The sequence below is a fragment of the Hemicordylus capensis genome, chromosome 2 (assembly GCF_027244095.1).
Source record: "Hemicordylus capensis ecotype Gifberg chromosome 2, rHemCap1.1.pri, whole genome shotgun sequence".
Taxonomy (NCBI): Eukaryota; Metazoa; Chordata; class Lepidosauria; order Squamata; family Cordylidae; genus Hemicordylus; species Hemicordylus capensis.
Window position 1 is genome coordinate 227,878,016 of NC_069658.1, and position 13,544 is coordinate 227,891,559.

The following is a 13,544-nucleotide window of genomic DNA, read 5'->3' on the forward strand; positions in this document are numbered from 1 at the left end:
CCAAACGGAGCCTCAAGGCTCCGTTCGGGAGCCAGACCACGCCCCCTGCATCTGACAGCAGGCGTGGGGGCGTGGCTATCCCCTGCGTCTGACGTCAGATGCAGGGGGTGGGGCTATCGAGGCGCCCGCTGCGGCTGCACACAGGCCGCCAGCGGGCTTCCTACGCCCCTGTTCAGGCAGCAAACGCTCCCTGAAAATAACCGGAAAGTCAAGATGAGGCTGGGGGCGGGGGCGCAGGCTCTCCTCCCAGAACTCAGATCTCTGTCGTTGCCGCTGCGTGAGTGGGGGCGGCAGCGGCGCCTAGCCGGGGCAGGGATTTTCCAAAAAAAGCCTAAAAAAACCCCCCACACACAACTGTGGTGATTGGGGCTGAGGCATGGCAGGCACTTGGCGCCCTCCTGCAACTGGCGCCTAGGGCACGTGCCCTGCCTGCCCCACCCTGGTTATGTGTCTGCCACTGGTTTACTGAGAGGCTTTACTGCGATTTCGGGGCATATCAGATACTCTGATGCAAAAAATGCATTTTTTTTAAACCCCAGACATAAATCGGGCTAGGGTCCAATATGCAGGGAAATACCTGAATAGTGCATACTCCCTCTGATGTGTCACATGGATGTCAGGATAAATCTGGCTGATATGAGAACACCCCCCCTCCATTCTGTGATGTGAACTAAAAGCCCTGTCTTGGAATGCTCCCGGAACCCCAAGACAAAAGATTATAGATAGTTGCAGCTCTTAAACTCACTTGTGTGAGTTTAAGACCCTAGACCCCTACCTGACTGACTGAGTATTGTGACCAGTTATTTCTGATGTAGCCAGGTCTTTCCTCACAGACAAAGAGATCCCACTCAGGATCTCTTGATCTGAAACTGTAATTTTCAGTGCGTGTTTTCAGGAGGGGAAAAGCATACCTGCCATGGCTGCATCCTTTGATGTTCTATCTTCAACATCCTCCTGGATCTACATGAATATGCAGTATTGAGGGCATGTGCCACAGCCTGGACAGCTGTGAAAATAATGTAGCTGTCTTGAGGGAGGGTCCTTTCATACAACTCTTGAGGCAGGGTCTCCAGGCTCTTACTCTCTCTGCATCTTGTCCAACCTTTCACGGCCAACACATGCTTTGAATATGAACAGTGAAATGCTGCGTTCCATAACCGGTCAAGAGTGGAGGAAACTGGTTCGTGGTACTCACTAGTTGTCCTTTTGTTTGTCTTCATCATGAAGGAGAAAGAACCATGGAGGGGCAGGGTGAACTCAGGATCGTAAGCAAGGAGCAAACTCATATCCCACCAAGATGTTGTGATCCACACTTTCCCTGCAATTGGTTCTCGGTTCTCTTTAAATATTATTTCCATTTTGATAACTGGATCAAATTCAAAGTCAGAGTCCCCATAATAAACAAATACATTGACCTGTCTCCACATGACAAATGGTTCACTGTGGAACAACTCTTTATACACAAAGTCTGATAATCTTTTTGAGAAGGCAACACAAATTTTGCTCCTGATTAGAAGAGGTGTCAAGATTCTGAGGAATCGTTCCCCACTGTCAGTGTCTGGAGCAAAGAGACCAACCCATGTCCATCCAAAATGCAAAAGAAATTTTACAATCCCCAGATACTGGACCTCTTCTTTTGGGACCATTCGGTAGACAAAAGGAAATTGAGTTTTATCATAGAGAACATGAGCAACAAGGCCATAACTAACCTTGTGAGGAAAGAAAGACACATGCGTTTTTTATTTTCAGAACAACAGATATTTCTCAGCCTAACATTATTAAATGTCTGGAGTATGTGTGGGAAGAGGTGTAAATTGATGACAAATACCCTTCAGTTGGTTGAAAGAGGTACACTTTGGGGGATCTTGGGAGAACAGGGATGTGAAGTTGAAGAATGTGTCGGCATGGGGGCTGGGCTTGCTGACATGCTCCCATTGGCACTGTATCTGAGTCATGTGGATGGTGAAGGCTTGGGTAATATTTATTTATTTATTTATTTATTTATTTATTTATTTATTTATTTATTTTTGCATTTTTATACCGCCTTTCGTTAAAATATAGCCCCAAGGCGGTTTACAAAAGTTAAAAACATACAATAAAAACACAATAAAAACAACATGCTAAGAGTATAAAAACATATAAAAACAGGCATAAAACAATACAAGAAATAAAAACACCCAGAAGCAGCAGTAAAAACGATTATGTAAAAGCCTGGGTAAAAAGCCAAGTCTTTACAAGCTTTCTAAAAGCCATGATGGAGTCCGAGTAGCGAATGACCACTGGGAGAGCATTCCAGAGTCTCGGGGCAGCAACAGAGAAGGCCCTGTCCCGAGTGCACGACAGCCGGGCCTCTCTCATTGTCGGCACCCGGAGCAGGGCCCCCTCAGATGTCCTCGTCAAGCGGGCAGCAACCCTTGGGAGCAGGCGGTCCCTCAAATACCCTGGGCCCAAACCGTTTAGGGCTTTAAAGGTCAAAACCAGCACCTTGAATTGGACCCGGAAACGAACCGGTAGCCAGTGCAGTTCTTTCAAAATGGGGGTGATATGTTCCCAACGGGCAGCTCTGGATAAAACCCTCGCTGCCGCGTTTTGCACTAGCTGCAGTTTCCAGATATTCTTCAAGGGCAGCCCCACGTAGAGCGCGTTACAGTAATCCAGCCGCGACGTGACTAAGGCGTGGGTAACTGTGGCCAGATCTGCCTTCTCGAGAAAGGGACGCAGCTGGCGCACCAGCCGAAGCCGTGCAAAGGCACCCCTGGCCACCGCCTCCACCTGAGCTTCCAAAAGCAGAGCCGGGTCCAGTAGTACCCCCAAGCTGCGTACTTGTTCCTTCAAGGGGAGTGCAACCCCATCCAGAACTGGTAAAATCTCCACATCCCGATTGGCTCTCCTACTGACCAACAGCACCTCCGTCTTATCCGGATTCAATTTCAGTTTGTTAGCCCACATCCAACCCATCACGGCCTCCAGTCCCCGGTTCAGGACATCCACCGCCTCCCTAGGATCAGATGACAAGGAGAGATAGAGCTGAGTGTCATCCGCATATTGCTGACAACTCAGTCCAAATCCCCGGATGACCTCTCCCAGCGGCTTCATGTAGATGTTAAACAGCATGGGGGACAAGACCGAACCCTGCGGGACCCCACAGGCCAACGGCCACGGGGCCGAGCAGTAGTCCCCCAGCACCACCTTCTGGACCCTCCCCTCAAGAAAGGACCGGAACCACTGCAACGCAGTGCCTCCGATTCCCATACTCGAGAGGCGGCCCAGAAGGATACCATGGTCGATGGTATCGAACGCCGCCGAGAGGTCCAGCAGAACCAACAGGGACGCACTTCCCCTGTCTAGTTCCCGGCGTAGGTCATCCACTAGAGCGACCAAGGCAGTCTCAGTCCCATACCCGGGGCGGAAGCCAGATTGAAAAGGGTCCAGATAATCCGTATCATCCAAGACCCTCTGCAGCTGGGACGCCACCACACGCTCCATCACCTTGCCCAAAAAGGGCAGGTTAGACACAGGTCTATAGTTGTCCAGGCTGGAGGGATCAAGGGAGGGCTTTTTTAATAAAGGTCTTACCACCGCCTCCTTAAGGCACGATGGCATCCTGCCCTCCCTTAATGAAGCATTAACCATCACCTCCAGCCATCTACCTGTCCCCTCCCTGGCAGCTTTTATTAGCCATGAAGGGCAAGGGTCAAGAGCGCACGAAGTCGCCCGCACACTGCCCAGGATCTTGTCCACATCCTCAGGCCGCACCAACCGAAAAGAATCCAACACAACGGGACCAGATGGTACCAAAGGCACGTCTGCCGGAACTGCCAAAACTCTGGAGTCCAGGTCAGCACGGATGCAAGCGACTTTATCTGCAAAATGACAGGCAAACCGATCACAAAGAGCTGTAGATGGCTCCTCCCCCATTGTCCGGGGGGATGTGTGGAGCAATGTTTTCACCACACGAAACAGCTCTGTTTGCCTGCACTGAGCAGACGCAATGGAGGCGGAGAAAAAACGTTTCTTCGCCGCCCCCACTGCCACGGCGTAGTCCCTAAAATGGGTTCTAGCCCGTGTTCGATCGGATTCGTGACGACTCTTCCTCCAGCGTCGCTCCAGCCGTCGTCCGAGTTGCTTCATCGCCCTAAGCTCCGAGGAAAACCAAGGAGCGGAACGGGCTCCACTAAGCCGGAGAGGGCGCTTGGGGGCAACCGTGTCAACAGCCCGGGCCACCTCTCCATTCCAGAGATCAACCAAGGCGTCGACAGGGTCACCAGCTCTGGACACTGGAAACTCCCCGAGGGCCGTCTGGAATCCAAGCGGATCCATAAGCCTCCGGGGGCGGACCATCTTAATCGGCCCACCACCCCTGCAGAGGGCAGACGGAGCAGTCAAACTAAACCCTACCAGGTGATGATCTGTCCATGACAAGGGAGTGGTCTCAAATTCCCCCACCTCCAGATCATTTATTTCCCGGTCGGCAAAAACCAGATCCAGAGTGTGTCCCGCCACGTGGGTAGGGCCCGATACCAATTGAGACAGGCCCATGGTTGCCATGGAGGCCATGAAATCCTGAGCCGCACCCACTAGGGGGGCCTCAGCGTGGACATTGAAATCCCCCAAAACAATAAGCCTGGAGGAACCCAAGGCCACCTCCGAGACCACCCCCGCCAGCTCAGGTAGGGAGACTGAAGTGCAGCGGGGTGGTTGGTACACCAGCAGAATCCCCAGCCTATCTCGGAGGCCCACCCTCAAGGACAAACACTCGAAATTCTGAGATGGCCTGACCAGGCACCTGGAAACGGGGAGGGTCTCTCGAAAGATGACTGCAACGCCTCCTCCCCGACCCTCGAGGCGGGGCTGCTGCACGATCTGGAAACCTGGAGGACAAAGCTGAGAGAGACTGACCCCGCCCAGCGCATCCAACCAGGTCTCCGTCACACATACCAGGTCAGCACACTCATCCACAATCAGATCGTGGATGAGAGATGTTTTTGCGTTAACTGACCTGGCATTCAGCAGCAGCACCCTAATCCTCGAAGGAGTGTTCCCAGAGCTCCCTAGGGTCAGAGGGTTGGGAGAAGGGCCGGAAAAAGGAACAGGCCTCAATTGCCTGGACCGTTTTCCCCTGTAACGGCCTGCCCAACTCCCACCGCCATACCTCCCTCTGCCCGCTACCTGTGATATTGCCGCCCCCGCTCCAGACCCACTTTTTTGCTCCCCCAGACACATCTCCCCAGACTAACCCAACACGGCTTCTTGGCTTAATTAAAAACACAACAAAACCAGGCTCGCGTAGTCTCCTGCTGACTTCTTAATTGTGAGAAGATGGCTCTTCAGGGCGGAAGGAGAGAGATCTTCTGGTCCTCAGGCAGCTTGCCCCACGGCAGAGAGCCACAAGGACGAGAGCCCTTGTGCTCTCGCCAAGAGGCTCGCGCCCTTGGGCTAGCCTGCCCTATATAGCAGCAGCAGCAGCCAAAGCCCCAGCAGCAGCCCAAGGAGATGTTACACACACCTGAGGAAAGGTGGGGCAGGGGCAAAGACAGCAGTCAGTCAGTGCCCCACCCAAGCTGTTCTCCTTCTGTCTTCCTCCCCCAGGCCCTTGGGCTAGCCTGCCCTATATAGCAGCAGCAGCAGCCAAAGCCCCAGCAGCAGCCCAAGGAGATGTTACACACACCTGAGGAAAGGTGGGGCAGGGGCAAAGACAGCAGTCAGTCAGTGCCCCACCCAAGCTGTTCTCCTTCTGTCTTCCTCCCCCAGGCCCTTGGGCTAGCCTGCCCTATATAGCAGCAGCAGCAGCCAAAGCCCCAGCAGCAGCCCAAGGATAATAGGCTTGTCAAGACCATTTAAGGGAGGGTGGAGTTCAAGTGAGTTCCTACTCTGTCAGGAACACATTGAGCAGCACCTCTTCTTCAGATGATCACAGCAGTTGTTGGGTCCATTGCTGAAATCCATAAGGTGGCCACATTTGGAGTACTATGTAAACTTCTGTTCACCATATCGTAAGAAGGACATTGTAGAACTGGAAAAGGTGTAGAAGAGGGCAACCAAGATGATCAGGGGCCTGGAGCATCTTCCTTATGAGGCAAGGCTAGCCCAACTCCTACCTGTATGAGAGTATTTGAGCCAACCCCTATTAAGCAGAGAACCCTATCTTGTCCCTATCTTTTAAAAGTGGAGGAAGGATGACCCGGGAAACTATAGACCTATAAGTCTATTGAGTTTGATTAGCAAACTTTATGCCAAGCTTCTACAGTTGAAGCTTCAAGACTGGTTGGAGCAGGAATCAATCTTGGCTGAGGAGCAGGCGGGCTTCCGAGTTGGCTGCTCTGTAATAGTTCAAAGCCTAGTACTCCAACATCTGCAGGAAAATATGGCAGTCAACCTGATTCCTCATTATATGCTGCCTTTATTGACTTCCAATTTGCTTTTGACTCCATCCCGAGAGATTTCAAAGCTTAGTGCATTCTCAATTGACGTTTGATTTTGATTTATAAATTATACAGCAATACATCTTTTCATGTAGATATAATCCCATTGGTGATTTATCTAATGTAGTCTACAGGCACTGGCATTAAGCAAGGATGTGTTTTAGCCCCCTTGTTGTTCAACTTCTATATCAACTCACTTGTTATGTATCTGAAAAGGACAGACATGCACCCTCCTAAGATAGAAAGTAGGTAGATCTCTATACTTCTTTATGCTGATGATGCAGTGATTCTATCTTTGTCACCCATTGGCCTTAGGAAAGCACTAAAAGCACTCTTCCAATTCTGTTTAGAAGACCATCTGCTAATTAACTACCAAAAAACTAAAGTCATGGTCTTTGCCAAGAGAGTCAAATTTCACAGATGGAGAATTAACAGCAACACAATCACAGTTTAAGTGTTTCAGATACTTTGGGGTAGTGTTTCATGCTTCCGGGGGGAGGAAAGCGCACTTAGAATATATAACACTAACAGTGCAGCAAAGTGCTATGGTGATTTTAATCTTCTATCACTCCAAAGGGGGACAATTTGTCATGGCAGCTATTAAGCTGTTTCAAACCAGGTCAATGGTCCAGCTGCTCTTTGGTGCCCAACTTTCAAACTTTACCCCCACGGAGGTTATTCAAACTCAGTTTCTAAGAGCAGTTCTTCAAATGCCAAAAGGAATATCGAACTCAGCCTTAAGGCTGGAAGCAGAGGTGAACAAGGTAGAGACCAGAGTGTGGTTTGCAGTCCTTAAGTACTGGCTAAAGCTAAAACTTTTTCCAAGTGGATTGACTCCCCTAGTTTTGGAGGATCAGACCCACTCTAAGTCGTTATCCAAGTTAATGGGAAAACTTCATACAGTTGGACTCTCTTCTGAATCATTAATTGCTGTGGGCAACGATCAAGCTCATAGAATCCTGGAACAATGTATTCTAAATATTGAATCACAAGAGCCAGCATGGTGTAGTGGCTAGAGTGGTGGACTAGGACCAGGGAGACCCGCGCTCAAATCCCCATTCAACCAGGACACTTGCTGGTGACTCTGGGCCAGTCACTTCTCTCTCAGCCTAAGAGCAGGATATACAGTACATGTAAAAAGAGAGTGAGAACTATACTCCCTAACTATCAAGAACTGGTGGGTCACCTCAATTCTATCTCTGATTAAGTGCTGTCAAGTCAGTGTTGACTATCTATGTGTGGTCTATCTATGACCACATAGACAGATTCTCTCCAGGATGATCTATATTCAACTTGGCCTTTTAGGTTTCTCAGTGGTGCATTCACTGCTGTCATAACGGAGTCCATCCACTTTGCTCCATCCACTTCTTCTCTTACCTTCAACTTTCCCAGCATTATGGACTTCTCAAGGGAGAGGGGGTTTTGCATAATGTGTCTGAGGTATGACAGTTTGAACCTGGTGATTTGTGCCTCGAGTGAAAATTCTGGATTGATTTGTTCTATGATCCATTTGTTTGCTTTCCTGGCTGTCCTTGGTATCTTCAAGTCTTCTCCGGTTCAAAAGCATCAATACTAGACGCATTGTCACACTTCTTCCTATTAGTGCCAATGGGACAAATTATGGTGATGTTTTGCAGCAGGAGAGTCACCTTGCTGCAAAAGCACAAACAGGTTTGCCAGTCTGGTTAGAGTGTTGGTCTGGGTCTGGGGAGACCTGAGTTCAAATCCTTGTTTAGCCACAAAACGCACTGGCCCAGGAACTTATCTCTCAGCCTCGATTACCTGACAGAGTTGTTATGAGGATAAACAAAATCATGTGCATCACTCTGTGCTCCTTTGAGGAGAAGCAGGATATAAATATAGTAAATAGATAATCTTCAATCATTAACCCACTGAGACATGCTTTTACTGAACTGTTTTTCCAAATTGTACCATTATATATAGATGGGCGCTAGGCAAAGATCTGTCTATCAACGTCTCTGTATCTGTGGTACCCCTTGGGCAGAGAATATTGTATGTTATATTCAGGGTTGGGTGTTTTTGTTTTTTAAAAAAATTAAGAGGTTGAAATATTGCAAATTCTCAATTTGATTTTGTTTTGGAATTAGTGATGTGCAAACCAGTTTGAACCTGATTAAGCTGGCCTGGTCCAAGGGCTCACCCTTGAACCAGACCGGGGCCAGTTCAGATCAAGTTTGACCTGAATCCTCCAGGCCAGTTTGGGGCTGGTTTGGGGTTTTGTGTTTTGTTTTTTTAAATGGTGGACTTACCACCTCCGAGGCCTTGGGTGGTGTTGCTGCTGGCCACGGGGGGTGGTTGTGGTTGTGGTGGTGTTCCTCTGTCAGTCCTCCCCGCCAGATTCCCCACAGTCTCCTCTGGGCCATTCGGGCCATCTCCGAGCCAGTGTCAATTTTGGAGGTGGCCATGCATGCATGTGGGCCATTTGCCTAGCCAGGTCATGCAAATGGCCTGTGCACACACGCAGCAGCCTCCTAAATGTCTGCTACAAGCTTGGAGAGGGCCAAAATGGCCTGGGAGAGACAGGGAAGCCTGGCGGTGGGAGTGGGAACCACCTGAGACCAACCCTTGGCCATCAGCAGCACTCCTCAAAAGTCGTTTCAAAAGAACCAGAAATGAAGAGATTCTGATTTCATTTGGGAGTGTGCTCCAGAGCCTTGGGGTAACTCCAGAGAAGACCTGGTTGTGGGCCACCACCTAGCAAGTCAATGGCAACTGCAACTGGAACTTCCCCAATGATCTTAATAGAAGCTGGGGTTAATGAAAAAGAACCTAGTTTTATGCAGAGCCCACCAGTTGGGTCAACAGCTCTCCACACTGGATAAAGGGACACATCTGTCCACAAGTCGGGATGTCATTACAATGGGAGAGTTTGTATTTCATCCTCTTTTAATTGCATGGACTGAGGAGGTATAGTCCAAACCGTCCCCTGAAGACTACAAAGTGAATAACAGGCAGATTGCAGCTTCTCTCCCCACACCCGGCTGCCTTGCATACCTGTGGGAGTTTGTAGGTGCCTGATATGGATGAAATCTGGACGGAGATGTCAGAGTCAGCCCCTTCAAGCACAGCCAACGCATGATTCCATTTTCCACAGCTGTAGTTTGGAATGTTGTTCCCCCTGCCTCCTAGCAGGTCTATCATGGCATCAGAAGTAATTCTTCCATCAAAATTGGTCTCATAGACATTGTAGCCCAGGGTGAGGTTGGGTAAGAGCCTGGGATTCCCATTGATTTCCCGAATAGCCATCAAGAAAGGCCAGAAATGCCAGTACCTTGTATTTGATACCGTGGTCCTGCAACAAAATAGCTATGTTGTGTTGTCATCCTTCATTTAAACAAAACAAAATGGCTTTCTATGATACATCTAAGGGTTTTTCCAAACAATAGAAATATCTGGATTTCCCCCTTAAAACTCCATTCATGCTAGCTTGAATGCAGAGCCAGAAGCACAGCAGCTCTGTGTGTGTGTGTGTGATGAGAGAGAGAGCGCACATGAGAGAGAGCTCACAGAGGGAGAGTGAGCATGGGTGGAGCAAGGGATAAATATTTTTGCCAGGTGGATATCTATTTGCATCTTAGCAAAAACAACAATAAACCAAGGGACATGTTTGCTCGATATTTGGAGGGGAGGGCACAGCTTTCAAAGAGCAAAATCAAATAAATGGCCGACATTGTGAGGGAAAGTGCTTGAAGTGGCCCCATTGAAATGAAAAAAGGCCAGTTAGGCAACATTGTGCCAGCCAATATAATTTACATAGGAAGCTGCTTTCTACATTCATCAGCCGTGGCTGTGGTTCTCCCAGGCAGGAGTCTCTCCCAGCCCCACTTGCTGAGGGACATTTCAAGAAGTGAGCCTGGGACCTTTTGCACCCAAAGCAAGTACTCTAGCCCCATCCGCTGGAGTGTTTTAAATTCATGAAATATTAAAGAGGAATTGTGGGGCTGATGCTTTGTATTCTGTACAATACTCATTCTAATCCACAACTCTCCTCCCCCTTTTCACATACTGGACAATCTGTGTCTTGTCACATCTCCTGTCATATAACTTCGTTCTCACCAGTTGTTGTTTCAATGTCTTATCTGACTGAACCAGCTAAGAGCCAGGGTGTTGTAGTGGTTAGAGTGCTGGACTAGGATCGGGGAGACCCGAGTTCAAATCCCCATTCAGCCATGATACTAGCTGGGTGACTCTGGGCCAGTCACTTCGCTCTCAGCCTAACCTACTTCACAGGGTTGTTGTGAGGAGAAACTTAAGTATGTAATACACCGCTCTGGGCTCCTTGGAGGAAGAGAGGGATAGAAAATGTAAAATAAATAAATAAATAAATAAATAACCACCACATTGGTCTTAATGGCATACCTGAAGATGCACCTGTTTTCCCAGGCCTTCAACTGAGGTGTTGTTGTTGTTTTTTAAAAATATTGTTTTTAATGAGTTTTTATTTATAATTTTTATCTTTTTATGAATTTTAAATATGTTATATTGTATGTTTTAATTCTGTAAACCGCCTAGAGATTTTATACTAGGCAGTATATAAATATAATTAATAATAATAATAATAATAATAATAATAATACTTATGCAACGTTCTCTGACATTGTCTAATAAAAATTAGATATTGTTTTAAATTTTAAATAATTGTACTGTTTAAAACCTTTTTATTTGTTTTGTTTGTATTGTTTTATTATAAACCGCCCAGAGACGTACGTTATGGGTGGCATACAAATATGTCAAATAAATAATGGGCAGTCACAGTCAGGAGGGGGATTAATTGGGTACTTTGTATTTAGTCCATGAAGGAAGAGGCATCTGAGCTGCTGCTTCTCTCATGACTAAAAGCAGGAAAGTGCTCGTTCTTTTGGTTAAAACGACACTTGAAATGTTTCATCCTCCCACTATACTTCAGACTCGAAAATCAACCTTCCCAGGTATAGTGAGTGAAGTAGCTGGCTGTGAGGCTTGAGGCTGCCCCCGTGGTTATAAAACCTTCCTCAAAAACCAAAAGAGCAGGGCTTTTAAAAATGTATAGCCAGACACAAAACGTGCAGCGCCCCCACCAGATGCCGCTGGAAGCCACAGGCAGGAGTTGAGGGCATGCCCACTCTCCTGCTGTTACTCCCCTGCAACTGGTACTCAGAGGCATCCTGCCTTTGAGGCTGGAGGTGGTCTGTAGCCCTCTGACTAGTAGACCTCTCCTCCAAGAAGTTATCCAAACCCTTCTTAAAGCCATCCAGGTTGTTGGCTGTCACCACATCTTGTGGCAGAGACTTCCACAAGTTGATTATGCGTTGTGTGAAAAAGTATGTCCGTTTGTTGGTCCTAGATTTCCCAGCAATCAATTTCATGGGATGACCCCTGGTTCTAGTGTAACGTGAGAGGGAGAAGAATTTCTCTCTATCCATTTTATCCACACCATGCATGATTTTATAGACCTCTATCATGTCTCCCCGCAGTCATCTTTTTTCTAAACTAAAGCCCCAGGTGTTGTAGCCTTGCCTCATAAGAAAGGTGCTCTAGGCCCCTGATCATCTTGGTTGCCCTCTTCTGCACCTTTTCCAGTTTTACAATGTCCTTTTTTAGATGTGGTGAACAGAATTGTATGCAAGACTCCAAGTGTTGTCGCAACATAGTTTTTAATAAGGGCATTATAATATTAGCCATTTTATTTTCAATCCCCTTCCTAATGATCCCTAGCATGGAACTGGCCTTTTTTTACAGCTGCCGCACATCGAGTCAACACTTTCAACTAGCTGTCCACCACAACCCCAAGATCCCTCTCCTGGTCAGTCACCAACAGCTCAGATCCCATCAGAGTATACTTGAAGTTGGGGTTTTTCGTCCCAATGTGCATCACCATACACTTGCCAACACTGAACCGCATTTGCCACTTTGTCACCCACTCCCCCAATTTGGAGAGATCCTTTTGGAGCTCTTCACAATCTGTTTTGGATTTCACCACCCGAAAGTGTTTGGAATCATCTGCAGATTTGGCCACCTCGCTGCTTACCCCTGCTTCTAGATCATTTACGAATAAATTAAAAAGCACCGGTCCCAGTACAGATCCCTGGGGGACCCCAGTTATTTCTTCCCTCCATTGCGAAAACTCTCCATTTATACCTACCCTCTGTTTCCTGTCTTTCAACCAGTTAGCAATCCACACATGTACTTGTCCCCTTATCCCATGACTGCTAAGTTTCCTCAGGAGTTGTTGATGAGGAACTTTGTCAAAAGCTTTTTGGAAGTCCAGGTATACTATGTCAACTGGAACACCTTGATCCACACATTTGTTGACACTCTCAAAGAACTCCAAAAGGTTGGTGCGGCAAGATTTACCTGATTATGCCTAGGTTGTCTGTTTAATCTCAATGGGACTACTTTACATAATTTTCATCATAATGGTAAGCCATTAATTTGACCATTGGACCAATGGTCTGACTCAGCAGCTTCTTAGGTTTCTATGTAAGGACAAATAGTGTGCTAGGAATCAGAATCAAATGGAGAAGCATTCAGTCTATTGACACAGAGTTACATACTCACGGGTCCCCGAAAAGGGAGGCTTGTCGAATACATAGGGGTCAAACCCAGCTGTTTTAGGAGAGATGGCTCCACTAATGAGGTGGTCTCCTGGCCTGTAATAATTCAGAGCTCCATTTTGATCCCTTGGGAGAGTCAGCGGGCATTTGGCCTTCGGCACCCCGGAGGCTGACCTAGGCAGCAGCAGCAGCAGTAGAAGCAAGAGCAGGAGTTTCATTCTGAGGCTTCCCTCGTGGCTGCTCTCCACTGCAGCAACCTTATAGCTGCCTCCAGTGGAGTCCCTGCCTGCCCAGAATCTCAGCCCAGGCAACTCTCCGTGGCACACAAGGTTTTTATGCACCAGTCCTTCCAGGCACTGTTGCAAGAAGTTGCCTGGCTTGCTCTCCATTCTGAGGTTTATGTTATTGATCTCAAAAGAAACTTGGGGGAAAATATCTGGCACTTGGGCAAGAAGAAGAAATCACTGTAATTTCCGATAATTGAAAGGGGATGCATCCCTCTGCGACATCCTGGTCCCTGTGTGGCTCCGGCACAGGTGCAGAGATGGAGAAAACATGTTTGTGGAAA